The sequence below is a fragment of the Pelodiscus sinensis genome, chromosome 3, assembly GCF_049634645.1.
Source record: "Pelodiscus sinensis isolate JC-2024 chromosome 3, ASM4963464v1, whole genome shotgun sequence".
Classification (NCBI taxonomy): domain Eukaryota; kingdom Metazoa; phylum Chordata; order Testudines; family Trionychidae; genus Pelodiscus; species Pelodiscus sinensis.
Window position 1 is genome coordinate 70,663,445 of NC_134713.1, and position 12,864 is coordinate 70,676,308.

Below are 12,864 nucleotides of genomic sequence, written 5' to 3' on the forward strand. Positions count from 1 at the left end.
AAAGATTTGGGAGAGTCACTTATATAGAGCTTTGTAACTTGAAACTAACTAGCTAAACATTCCAGGATGTGTAAGGTATATTGATTAGTTTTCCAATACATAACAATTCAATAATTATCTTAGATACCTTATACATATTGTTGCTAAACTTTGAAAATTGTACTGTTCCAAAGTTGGCATCCTATTTAATCCCCTCTACTAGCTAACCTTGCTCTAATATACTGGAGGTCAATAACCCACTATTGCACAGAAAAATTGATTTGTTAATTAATTTAATTGCCTCTTCTAATAATGGCAGAATAAGATTGACAGAGCAAGCTTGTTATCAATCTGTGGTACTAGTAATCAGTAATTATATGTAATAAGGCTTTTGTCTTGTGGTAATCTGAAGAATGTCTTGAACTCCTCCTCACCCGATTTAGCAAATAGATTCTTATGTTGAATTTCCCTCTGACCTCCCCCACCTCCAAAAAAGAGAAATTATAGCTTGTTAGGTGAAAGCTCTATTTGAAGCCTCAATTTTCTTGAGTATCCTGCTCTTATTGGGAGTACCAGGTGTGCTTGCTGACTGCAGCCTTCAGCTCCAGGTTCAAACTCAACTCGACTTCTATAAGTCTTTGATTTCCCTTTTGCTGAAGAGGCTGTGGTTGTCTTGACAGCAGGAACAAAGCTTCATCCTTGCACTTTGATATGCACCAAGGTTAAAAAAAGGAATCAAAGAAGGCTTTGGAGAAATTAGATGTATACATTTTTGATGGCCAAGGTTAGAGGAAATGCCTTCTGTAATTTACAAAACTAAGAATTCTGTTCAGGTTTTTTACCATCCTCATCACTGTAATACTGGAAGACATTGCTCCTAAAAGTAAATGCTTTGAAGATGTGGTCTTTTGAGGTGCTACACACCCAGAACTCAGAATCAACTTAAATGATGAGACAAGAGTATGTTACAAATCAGTTTTGCTGGAGAAGAATATGAGAATGAAAAAAAACATAGATCATGTTAAAATAAAACTGAAGAAGGGACTTGGAATACAGTGGAAGCAATGCAAAAGTGCCGTAAGGGAAGAATAAGGAAGTACCTTACTTTGCTCTTTACCAGTTCTTACATCAACTCTTTCTACAGTTTTTACCTGCTTTGAATGGACTGATGTTTAGTGCTTCTGTACTGGAAAGGAGGTTACCACAGTGAAGAATAACCAAAAAGAATTACATATAACAAGATTAATTTTGTAGCACCAAGATTTTAAATATTGTTATGAAATCCTACTACAATCTGTGTTGTCTGTGCAAATAAAAGGCATTTTAAGACAGATATGTAATTATGTGTAACATAAATTGTGATGAGTGCAGAAAATAGGGGATCATCACATGGACAGCTTGCACATTGGATCTCCTGAAATCAACATATTTTTAAATCATTACATCCTCCTGATGTTTAGACAACTAGATACAGGGGGCCAAATTTTGGCCAGGTATAAGTTGATGCCTCTTGGATGTACACATGACTTAAGGCACTTATATGAAGCTGTGTGTGTGTGTGTGTGTGTATATTTGGTTAATGATCCTGCCATTGCGGTCCTTTAAGAAAAATACACTCTTTGAAAAGGATGATAGACTCTTACAGGATTGTGTGTGAGAAATGCCTGTTCCACAGTGTAGGCATTTTGACTTTGACACTGGGATCCATTGAAAAGAGTTATCTGATAGGACAGTTCATGGTGAATAGAATGGTCCATGAAACTAACAAACCTGTTAGACAAACTGATGTAAGACTAAAATAGATAAATGATTGGATCTGTGTATGACAGCTCCATATTCAAATTCAGCATAATGTAAGTAGAGGCATTGTGAATACTCATTGAGAATTCTTTTTCAGAATTTGCTTGTATCTACTGAATATTTAGGACACATGTTGGGGTATAGCAAACAATATACAATGCTCCACTTCAGTTAAAGCAGCAGTTACAATTATCATAGGGTAGGGTATGAGGAACGGAAAAATAAATAAGGCTTACAAAGAAGAAAAAGTACATGATGTTGGAGTGCTCTAGACATGCACTTCATATTTTTCCACTATTGCAAAGGCAGAAAATTCAGTCATTAAGTCACACATAGTGATAGCTGATAAAGAATGAGCATAGGTGAGTACAGGAGTTACATGTTATAGAAAATCAGGACTGACGTGATTATTGTGGGCCCTAGTTTGGGCTGGGTGGCTGGCTGTTGTTGTCTGAGCCTTGGCAGGGACACAAGCCCTGATGCTGGCTGAACAAGCTCTGTACTCTCTGGGTGGCATCTCACAGCCCCGCACCCCAGCAGGTGGGAGCACAATTCAATCTATCCCTGGTCTGAGTTGGCTGCTGCTTGGCCCTTCCTGGAGCTGCTCAGGCAGCCTGGCTCATTTCCAGCATGTGGCTGCCAGGAGTTGCCAGGTGACCCAAGCCCATCACAGGGAGCTGCTCCTCCTTGGAAACCCAGTTAGGATGCAGGACTATGTTCATGGGGGGACAGAGAGCTCAAAGTGCTGAGGAGCTCATCACACTCTGCCCATCCTACTGACCCTGACGGGCTCAGCTTGGCATGGGCTGTATTCATAGGAGGGCACGGGTGCAGGTGGCAGAGCATGGGTGGGGAAACAGCCCTGTGGGCACGTTGGGCTGGGGTGGGGTGTCACTGAAGCTGGGCTCCTCGAGCCTGAAGTGGAGCCAATAATAAAGTGTGTGGGTCACATGTAGGGGAACCGACTACACATGCCTCGCAATGGCCCTGAGGAAAACAAACTGTTTTTGTGTGAGGTTTTGACAGAAAAAATTAGAAAAGATGGAAGTATTCCAAGCTGAGAAGGCTAAAATACCACGATGATGCACTATGAAAAAGTGTTAATAGACCAATGTTTGTAGCACCATTAACATAACATACCTCCCTGTTTCTAGAAGGAAACAACTGTTGCTATTGTCCCTTGATTTTCTAATTTTCCTGATGACTGGAGTTACAAGGAATGTTTCTTTAGCATTAATTGCCATTAAGAAAGATTTGAATAAATAGAAAAAAATATTATATCCCTGTGTGGCATTCTTGTGTATCTTTTAGGTTTCTGTTTCTACAACATGAGAAAATAAACAATCAAACAGAGAAAAATAAAATGAAACAAAATCCCCAAGAGATTACTACTGAATCTTTCAAATGAATGATTTTGGTAGCGTATCCATATAGAACATGATCTTCTCTAAAGTCATGGGACAAAAGCACTAAAGAATATTGTTACTGAAGCATATAACTCAAATCCATATTACTTAGGAAGTGTTAATTACTCTCTTCCAATGGCAGGATTACGCTAAATATGCTAAAAAGATGATACAAAGGACTGTAGTTAGTTCTTCACAGCTCTTTATGCAGCTTTTTGAAAGTTTGAGGAGGTCTATAGTCTGTAGCAGCATCCTTCTCATTTGGAAGACAGCTTGTTGTTTGTCTCTATGAGTATGTCTACACTAGCCTCCTAGTTCGAACTAGGGAGGCTAATGTAGACATTCGAAGTTGCAAATGAAGCCCGGGATTAAAATATAAAGATGCTTTATTTGCATCTTCCCATCCGGGCGACATTTTTAAATCCCCCTAGTCCAAACTAACTGCCTGTGACTACATGCGGCAGTCAAACATTAACTCGAACTAAGTCCATGAGGTGTAACAGTTAACTCGAACCAAGGACTCTTAGCAGAGCAAAGCCCCGGAGCACGCGGGCAGCGGACAGCCCAGACGCGTCTGGGCTGCCCGCTGCCCGCGTGTTCCGCCGCTTTGCTTCCTCTCCCTGGTCTGCTGGAGACCAGGGAGAGGGCCCCGTTCGTAAGTGCGGATCCAACGTAAGTCGGATCTGCGTAACTCGGGGACTGCCTGTACAGCAACATCAGTGATGGGATTGGACATATCTTCCTTTATATTCTTTTCAAGGCCTCTGCCATGCTTTAAAATGAACAGCAAATGCACATACATCTAGTAGATGAAAGTGAGGGACATTGGCATTAGCTTCTTAAGCCAGACATAATGCAGGACAATATTAGGCAATGTCTCTACCACTGGATTTCACACCTAAGCTGCACTCTAGCAAATTTACAATTTAAGTTCAGGGCCTCCCATGGCACAGTGAATGGATAAATGGCTACCGTGACCACACATATCCCCAACTGCATTTTCATTTATGGCTAAAATGAGTGCCCAGGAAAATATACCCTTTAATCTTTATTTGAGAATTTGATTTCTAGAAGATTGGACCTTAGAATTTCACATGTATTTATCACCTGGCTAAACACATTTAACTGCTTAGCAGAAGCTAAATTATTTCCTATTAAGTGGAATTTAAGTTAATACTGTTCTGATTAAGCAGTGGTTATTACCATTTACTTTCATTAGGCTCAATCAGTTTCCTGGGAGACAAGGACATGAGGAGACTCAGCAGTTTGTTGGATCAGGCCTTTAAATGAATGTTGTTTTGTCTGAACTGTATTTTTAGACTTGTAATTTACATCATTTGAACCACTTTCTCCCTTTATGTTCTCTCCCTGCATCTGCCTATAATGATTTTGTTCAGGAACTATTAAAAATGAATATAGGACTAGTTTCTCTTTGCACACATTATGTGAGTCTTGCGCACATCCCAGATGGAATTAGTTCACAGTCATATGGCATAAAGTTTGTTACTGCAGAGGCCACAATATTGTAGGCATAAATATATGAACAAGCTATGACATTAATTCAGTGTACAGTAGTATAAACCTGATTTTTTAAAAACATGATTGTATAATTCACCCATGGAACTCATTGCTGCAAAATCAAAATAATGAAATTATATGTTAGGAAAAAGAAACAACAGACTCCAGAGAAGCCCCAGGTTTTGTTCTGGCTGTCGGCATTACAGATGCAGGGCTGCTGCATCATGCCTGCTACAGATTGGCTTTAGCTACTTCAAATGCCAATACAGCAACAACATTACCAGTTTGAAATGTATCTTGACTTTAACTCTCTTTCTGAGTCATCTTACTAGAAGCTATCCATCTATCTGTCACTGTCTATACTAATCGGTAAGTTGCTACTAGTAAATGAGTCCCTTTACTGCACTGGTATAAATAAAGAGTACTCCAAATAAATCAATACAGTTGATCTGTTTGAAAAGGCAATGCAGACCTCTAATCAGTGCTTACATGGAATCACAGGTTCTGTTATACTGGTCATGCAAGAAGAAATACAAGATATGAGGGTTGTGGTTTTACTAGGCCTCAACTCTATTAACTCATCTGGGAACTCCCTCGTATCAACTAATACAACGCCTTGTTTCATTCACAAAGTGTGAATGCACAGAGTGTGAATGTACTTTAAGCTGAGCAAGATAAACTTTGTTATACCCTGAGGACTGCTCTATGTGACTGAGCTGGTTTCAGGCTATCTCGCTGTGTTTCTGGTTCCACTGGTGTCCCCTCAATAAGAGTTTGTCCAAGAAACGCTGCCTAACTCCCATTCCACTGATCAGTGTACATGTTCCCTATTTTGCAAACATTTTAATAAAACAGTTAAAGAAATAATTGATGCTTAGTCCCCCTACCTTGTCTCTTCTTAGACAGAGGTTGCTATCACTCCAGGTTGGAGTCTCATCATTACCACAGACTCAGCATGTTACATAATTATTGAAATAATTATTGTCTCCTCAACAGGCAAACACATTGGGACTGATCTATTTCATTCTCTCTGTCACCTGTCTCAGAGTCAAGCAAACTAGACTCTGAGGAGTCTCTTCCCTCCTTGTGAGGCCTCTAGATGGTTCTGTTTCTCTGTCCTGTGATAATCTCGATATCTCAGTAGCCTCTCTCTCTGGGTGCTGTCTCTTATCCTGTAAGTGCCTTCTCCTTCTTGAAATCACTTGCCCCTCCTGTGTAGTCATGTTATATAACCTGGATGCCACTGAACCCCTCTCAACTCTTTAGTTCACTCCTTCTGGTTTCTTTGTAGTGTCTGGATCTTCATAGTGTCTGCCTCCAGGGCTGGTAGCTCCTTGGCTGAAATGTTATACTCTAGTGTCCATTTTCTGTGAGTGTTGGCCATCTTGTTTCAGTGGTAACTCCATCCTTCTGGATGCAACCGGATTCTCCTGAATGGTAGCAGAGTTTTGATCCTTTATCTCACCAGTGCCAACAGGGTATTCCGGTGTTGCAAAAATGTTAACAAGGGGTCGGAACCAGAAGAAACAACCTGGTGTAACAGTTGCTTAGCTGTTTTCACAGCTGATTTCATCTTACCATTACTGGGCATACTGGGGAGAAAACATGGCAGTCAAACTCCCATTTGCATGCAAATTCTAGAATTCTTATGAGACAAATTGGGATTCATTGCCAATGAATACAGCAGGGCCCTAAGTTTACCAATCACTTACTTGCTTCTTGTATCATGCAGGGCATTGACTTCACATATTATTGATCAGTAGTCCACTGTAATCAAATACTACTTTTCACTGATGGTAAATAAGTTTGCTCCCATACATACGAGTGTGTTTATTTTATATATTTATTTATTTGCTTCTCACTTGTGTTTGGACTTTGACTGATTGGCCCTGATTCTACAGTTTGCATTATGCTCTCATTGTACATTATTAGATTGAACCTGTTACAGGAGTCCTTCATGATTCATAAAATCACTATTCCTGGTTCTATGTATTCGGCGGAGAGGGGGGGGGGGGGCAAGGGGGCACCTGGCCTGGCCTGGGGGGAGTGGCGGTGGTCGGAAGTTGTGGGGAACTCACTTCAGCTACGAGGAGCTGTGGTGAGTTCCCTGTGGTGCCCGGAGTTGCAGTAAGTTCCCTGCAGTTCCCAGCCCCTGCAATGAGGTCCCCATAGCTCCCAGTTCTGAGGTGAGTTTGGGAACTGCAGGGACCTCACCACAGATGCTGGGAGCCGCGACTCCCGGTATTTATGAATTTCACCATTTGTGGTGATGGCAGGGACACATCCACTGTGAATGGTGATGGTTTCTTGTATCTGAATGAAATAGGAATATCTGAGTCCAATTCACACTGAGAAATCACATTGCTGGAAGCTCCCCTTATCAGGCTGAAATTGCACATGGCATTTTCTTATTAACATTGTTACAGGCAGAAAGTCTGATATTGTTTCTTGTTGCTTTCTTGTCCTGACAGCCTGAAGCTGACCTGCTCTTGGAGTCAAGGGGAATCAAGATATCATCACACTCTCTGATGTGCTGTCCCTCTCATTGACAAGTCTGGGATCTTCCTGTGTTCTTGCACACAGAGGTAAATGGTGCAAGGAAAGTGGCAGGGGGAATGCAAGATCCACCTCCCCCAGCCCAGGGAAGTGTCTGTACAATCCTCCTCTGTCCCAGTCCCTGCCTCTTCCCTGGCCTTGCTCCACCCCATCTCACCTACAGCGATTGGGAGCAGGTGGCTCTTTGAGCCTCCATGCATTGCCTATGCTTGCACATTCTGCTAAAGATACTTCTGGGATCTTCATGTATTCTTGCACATATGACTGATGACTGATCTTCCCACCTTCCTGGCAATGCTGTTATGGTACGGGTACCGCTTTACCTGCTCACGTTGTCTTCCGCAGTAAATGAATCTCACTGCGACTAAGGAACCCTGACCACCTACTCTCTTTTATTCTTGTCTCAATGCATGTGCTTCTCAGGGTGTTGTGTCTCCTGGGAATTTCATCCTTTCCCTTGAGTCTCTTCTGTTGCATGACCTATCTCTAGTCTCATAGCTGTTGTGTGATTTCCTGCTCCGAGCAGCATCTCCTGCAGGTGGTGATCCCAAGTGCTGAAGACTATTTTATCCCTACTCAGGGAGCCTGGAAAGTCCCCAGATTACACACATAGTAGCCAATGTGCATAAGGCAGTAACACAGGGGCTTCTTTCCTCCCCTTCAGATTGGTCTCTACTGATAAATCCGTGTTGCTATACAGTTTCATTCTTCTTTGGGGAGAAATAGGTCCCAGGTTCCTAGCACCTATGTGGAGTTTGAGGCAGTGGTGAAGTTGAGAGTGCTGCAGACCCAGGGAGACAAACAGAATTTCTGGACCCCTGGGTAAGGTGGAGAGCCTTGACTCTATGCTCCCAGCCAGTCCTTAGGTCCGTATGGAGCTCCAGCAGCGATTGATTTAGAGCCCAGGGCTCTGGCCACTGTAACTGCTGCAGTAGTGGGGTCAGTGGCGGGGAGCCCCAGCCCTTTTGACTCCCCAGGCCCTGGGACACTTCCTTTCCTCCCACCCCTGGTGCAGACCTTTCTCTCTCAGTCCCCAAGGAGGAAAAGTAACAGTTTTACTTTCCTGCTGTTGCTGTCCCCCTGCATAGCCAGATTGACCATGTGCTGTATGTGTACATTCAGCTCAAATCCGTCCTTCCACTGAGTCCCCTGCTGGGCTAGATTTGTGCCTGCAGGGCTCTAGGGGGCTTTAGACTGAGTTCCAGGCCATCTGCTGCACTGCAGAGAACTCACAGCCCAGACACTGAGTGAAGCTGAATACAAATTAAAGGAAACTTTATTAAACTCGAGCATGGCTCTGTCATAGTGGAGTTGCTTCCCGCTTAAGATTCCCCATTCTCCCTTCTATTGGTGTCCCTTCAATAATAATCCCCCAGGGAAATATTTGACACCATCCTCACTTTTCCCCATGTGGTGGACAGCTGCTGCCAGCTCCCATTCTTCCATACTGGGTCCCAGTCAAATAGTGGGACCCCAGTCTCATAGAAGGATTTAGTGGCTGGAAAAAGGGGATTGTCTCCCCCATTGTATTAGACTCTAGCTTCTTTAGGGGATATCTTTCTCCAAGTCAGGGAACTGGTTCATTATGGAATTAGTATCTATACTAAACACCTGCTGCTTGGATGTGGTTGGCCCCTGGTGGGCCAATGCCACCGTGTGTACCTGCTGATCCCCAGGTACAGACTCTTGCAGCTCCCGTTGGCTGCAGACTGCCATTCCTGGCCAATGGGAGCTGCGGGAAGCAGTTTCCTGGCCCACATCACTTCAGTGGGAGCTGCAAGTGTCTGTACTTGTGGAAGGCAGAGATCAATACAGCAGAGATGGCCCACAGACTTATTGCCACCCCTGCACTAAGTTGTGATAACTTGAACCTACTTTTCCTGACCTTCCTCCCTGACTTGCTGTGGAAAAGCCAAAAAGCCATCCTGTCCTGACAGTCTGGCAGAAAGGAGAATGTTCCTTCTCATCCCCCAAAAGGCAGCTAGGGCAAAGCTCACGGCACACCAAAAATCTTAATTCTGTTTTAACAGCAGAGGTGGGAGTTGTTAGTCTGGCATGAAGGGGGGCTTGGGCTGGAGGCAAGATGCCTTCTTGAGTGTGATGGGTGAATGAGCTTACCTGACTCTCATTGTCCCACCCATCAGCTCAGGTGGAGCTCTCACATGAGTGGTGGTAGTGGGGAGACCCTTAAAGGAATATCAGACCCTTTTTCTCCTATCAGTTTCCTGCCTTTGTGGTCATATTGTTGTTGGGGAGAGTACATTTGATGGCTCAAATTTTCTGCCATGTGAAAGAGCAATGCTGCTGCATATGGAGTACAAGTTGTGATTGTGAAAATGATTTCACTGACAAAAGCAAATTGAATGCACATTTTTTAATCATTACATTTTCTATTAATTAAAATAATTAGCAGCATAAAGCCCAATAATCAGGTAGATACAGTATTTTCTTCCTAAGAGTTTTCTCTTTAAACTTTATTAATATCTTTGCTTTATATTCATGAGAAATAGACTTGCTCAGCAGACCTTTAGCTCAGGCCTATTATGTATTATTCCATCTGTCTGTGATGAACCAGAAAGAGCTATGTGTTAGGTCTTGCCTTATGGCAAATCCTGATCTGCAGTTGCTGTTTTCCCACACTTACTTAAGCTTCTTTGCACATCTACGCACACAAAGCAGATGCCGGTGCCACAACAGGCCTGAGAGCCTCTTCCTGAGTGTGAGACACTTTTATACAGCCAGGTCCTTAGGACTAGCCTCTGGCAAAACCAACCAACCAAACAAAAAGGCTGCATACAGTTGACATCAGACAATCTGAAACTGGCTTATTGATTGCAAAGGCAAATAACATATGAGATCATCAATTATATGCCACAAATCTTCTGGGATACCTCCCCATTGTGCAAAAGTTTTTGTGATATGAAATTAATGTGAAGAAAGAGCATGATGCTTTGAAATTCAAATTGCTAAGGGGATTGAAAAAGAAAATGATGTTTAGGGAGCTCAAGACATTAACATGATTATTCACTAAATAGCATTAAAAAATAACAGTGAATGAAAACACAATGTGTGTTTTTCTACATTCTTGGTGATTGGTTCTTTTTTACTACTGTGAGGCCATGAGCTATTGAAATTAATGGTAGTTCTGCCACCCCAAATAGCCAAATGTGGGAATCTCTCTTTTGGCATCTATCCCACCTCAGACACTGCTCTAGGAGTTCTTTTTGCATTCTATCCCACTCTTCATAAAGCACTGTGAAAATGTTTATTAGAACTGAATGGGCTCCCCACAGCAGTTTATTTGGTACATTTAGCCCCGTCTATTCAATTAGCCTCAGACTTTTTTTAAAACCGAGTTCATTATTCTAAACTATTTAATGAGCATTTCACACAAACATGGTTTTAAACAGCTCATTGCTTTTAAACTACAGCTGTTCATTTTTTTTGCATACTTTTTTTTCTGGAGAAAAATGACCTTTTTTTAGAAAGTGGAACCTTTATTGAAAAATTATCAACATTTTCAAACTTCCCATTTTTCATTAACACAACTGTGAGATTTTAATCAAGATTTTCTAATTGACATTTTTCATTAAAATAATGGCCACATGCATATTGAACATTTTTGTTTAATAAAACCACATTTTCAATAACTGTTAGTGTTCAGTCATAGAATACTAGGACTGGAAGGGACCTCGAGAGATCATCGAGTCCACTCCCCTGCCTTCATGGCAGGACCAAATACTGTCTAGACCATCCTGACAGACATTTATCTAACCTACTCTTAAATATCTCCGCAGATGGAGATTCTACAACCTCCCTGGGCAATTTATTCCAGTGTTTGACCACCCTGACAGTTAGGAACTTTTTCCTAACGTCCAACCTAAACCTTCCTTGCTGCAGTTTAAGCCCATTACTTCTTGTTCTAGCCCCAGAGGCTAAGATGAACAAGTTTTCTCCCTCCTCCTTATGACACCCTTTTAGATATCTGAAAACTGCTATCATGTCCCCCCTCAATCTTCTCTTTTCTAAACTAAACAAATCCAATTCCTTTAGCCTTCCCTCATAGGTCATGTTCTCTAGACCTTTTATCATTCTTGTTGCTCTTCTCTGGACCCTCTCCAATTTCTCCACATCTTTCTTGAAATGCGGTGCCCAGAACTGAACACAATACAGGCAGTCCCCGACTTACGCGGATCCGACTTATGTCGGATCCGCACTTACGAACGGGGCTTTCTCGCCCCGGAGGTCGAGGTGGCGGATTGCTACCTGTGAGCTCTGGGGCGAGAAAGCCCCGTTCGTAAGCTGCTCTGGTGCCCCTGGTCTGCTGGAGACCGTCTCCAGCAAACCAGGGGCACCGGGCGGGTTCCCGCGCTTCTGAGGCTTTGCCAGAGCAAAGCCTCAGAAGCGCGGGGAACCGCCGCTGCTGCGGCTTCAGTCTGGGTGCCTGTGGTCTGCTGGGGACGGTCCCCAGCAGACCACAGGCACCGGGACTGAAGCTGCAGCCATGGCGGGGTCCTGCACCTCTGAGACTTTGCCAGAGCACAGCCTCAGAGGCGCGGCACCCCGCTGCTGCTGCGGCTCTGCTCCCCGTGTCCCTGGTCTGCTGGGGTGGGGGGCGCAGCTAGTGTGCCCCCCCCAGCAGACCAGGCTTTTGTTTTGGACCCTGGGGCAGAGCAGCTGGGGCGCTGCCGATTGGTCCTGCAGCGCCGCTCTGGGCACTACTGAACCAACCCGGCAGCACCCCGGCTGCTCTGCCCCAGGTCCTGATTCAGCCGCTGCTGGTCAGTTTCAGCAGTGGCTGAATCAGGACGCCTGGGGCAGAGCAGATGGGGTGCTGCTGGGTTGGTCCAGTAGCACCGAGGAGCGGCGCTACTGGAGCAACCCAGCAGCACCCCAGCTGCTCTGCCCCAGGCGTCCCCAACTCAGCTGCTGCTGAAACTGACCAGCGCTGACTACAGGAAGCCCGAGGCAGAGTTGCTCTGCCCCGGGCTTCCTGGAATCAGCTGCTGATCAGTTTCAGCAGCAGCTGACTTGGGGACGCCTGGGGTTCTTAAGTTGATTCTGTATGTAAGTCAGAACTGGCGGTCAGTTTCAGCAGCGGCTGAATCTGGACGCCAGTTCCGACTTACATACAGATTCAACTTAAGAACAAACCTACAGTCCCTATCTTGTACATAACCCGGGGACTGCCTGTACTCCAATTGAGGCCTAACCAGCACAGAATAGAGCGGAAGAATGACTTTTCGTGTCTTGCTCACAACACACCTGTTAATGCATCCCAGAATCATGTTTGCTTTCTTTGCAACAGCATCACACCGCTGACTCATATTCAGCTTGTGGTCCACTATAACCCCTAGATCCCTTTCTGCCATACTCCTTCCCAGACAGTCACTTCCCATTCTGAATGTATGAAACTGATTGTTCCTTCCTAAGTGGAGCACATTGCATTTGTCTTTATTAAATTTCATCCTATTTAGTTCAGACCATTTCTCCAATTTGTCCAGGTTAGTCGCAACCCCTCCCAGCTTGGTATCATCTGCAAACTTAATAAGCGTACTTTCTATACCAATATCTAATTGATGAAGGTATTGAACAGAGCCAGTCC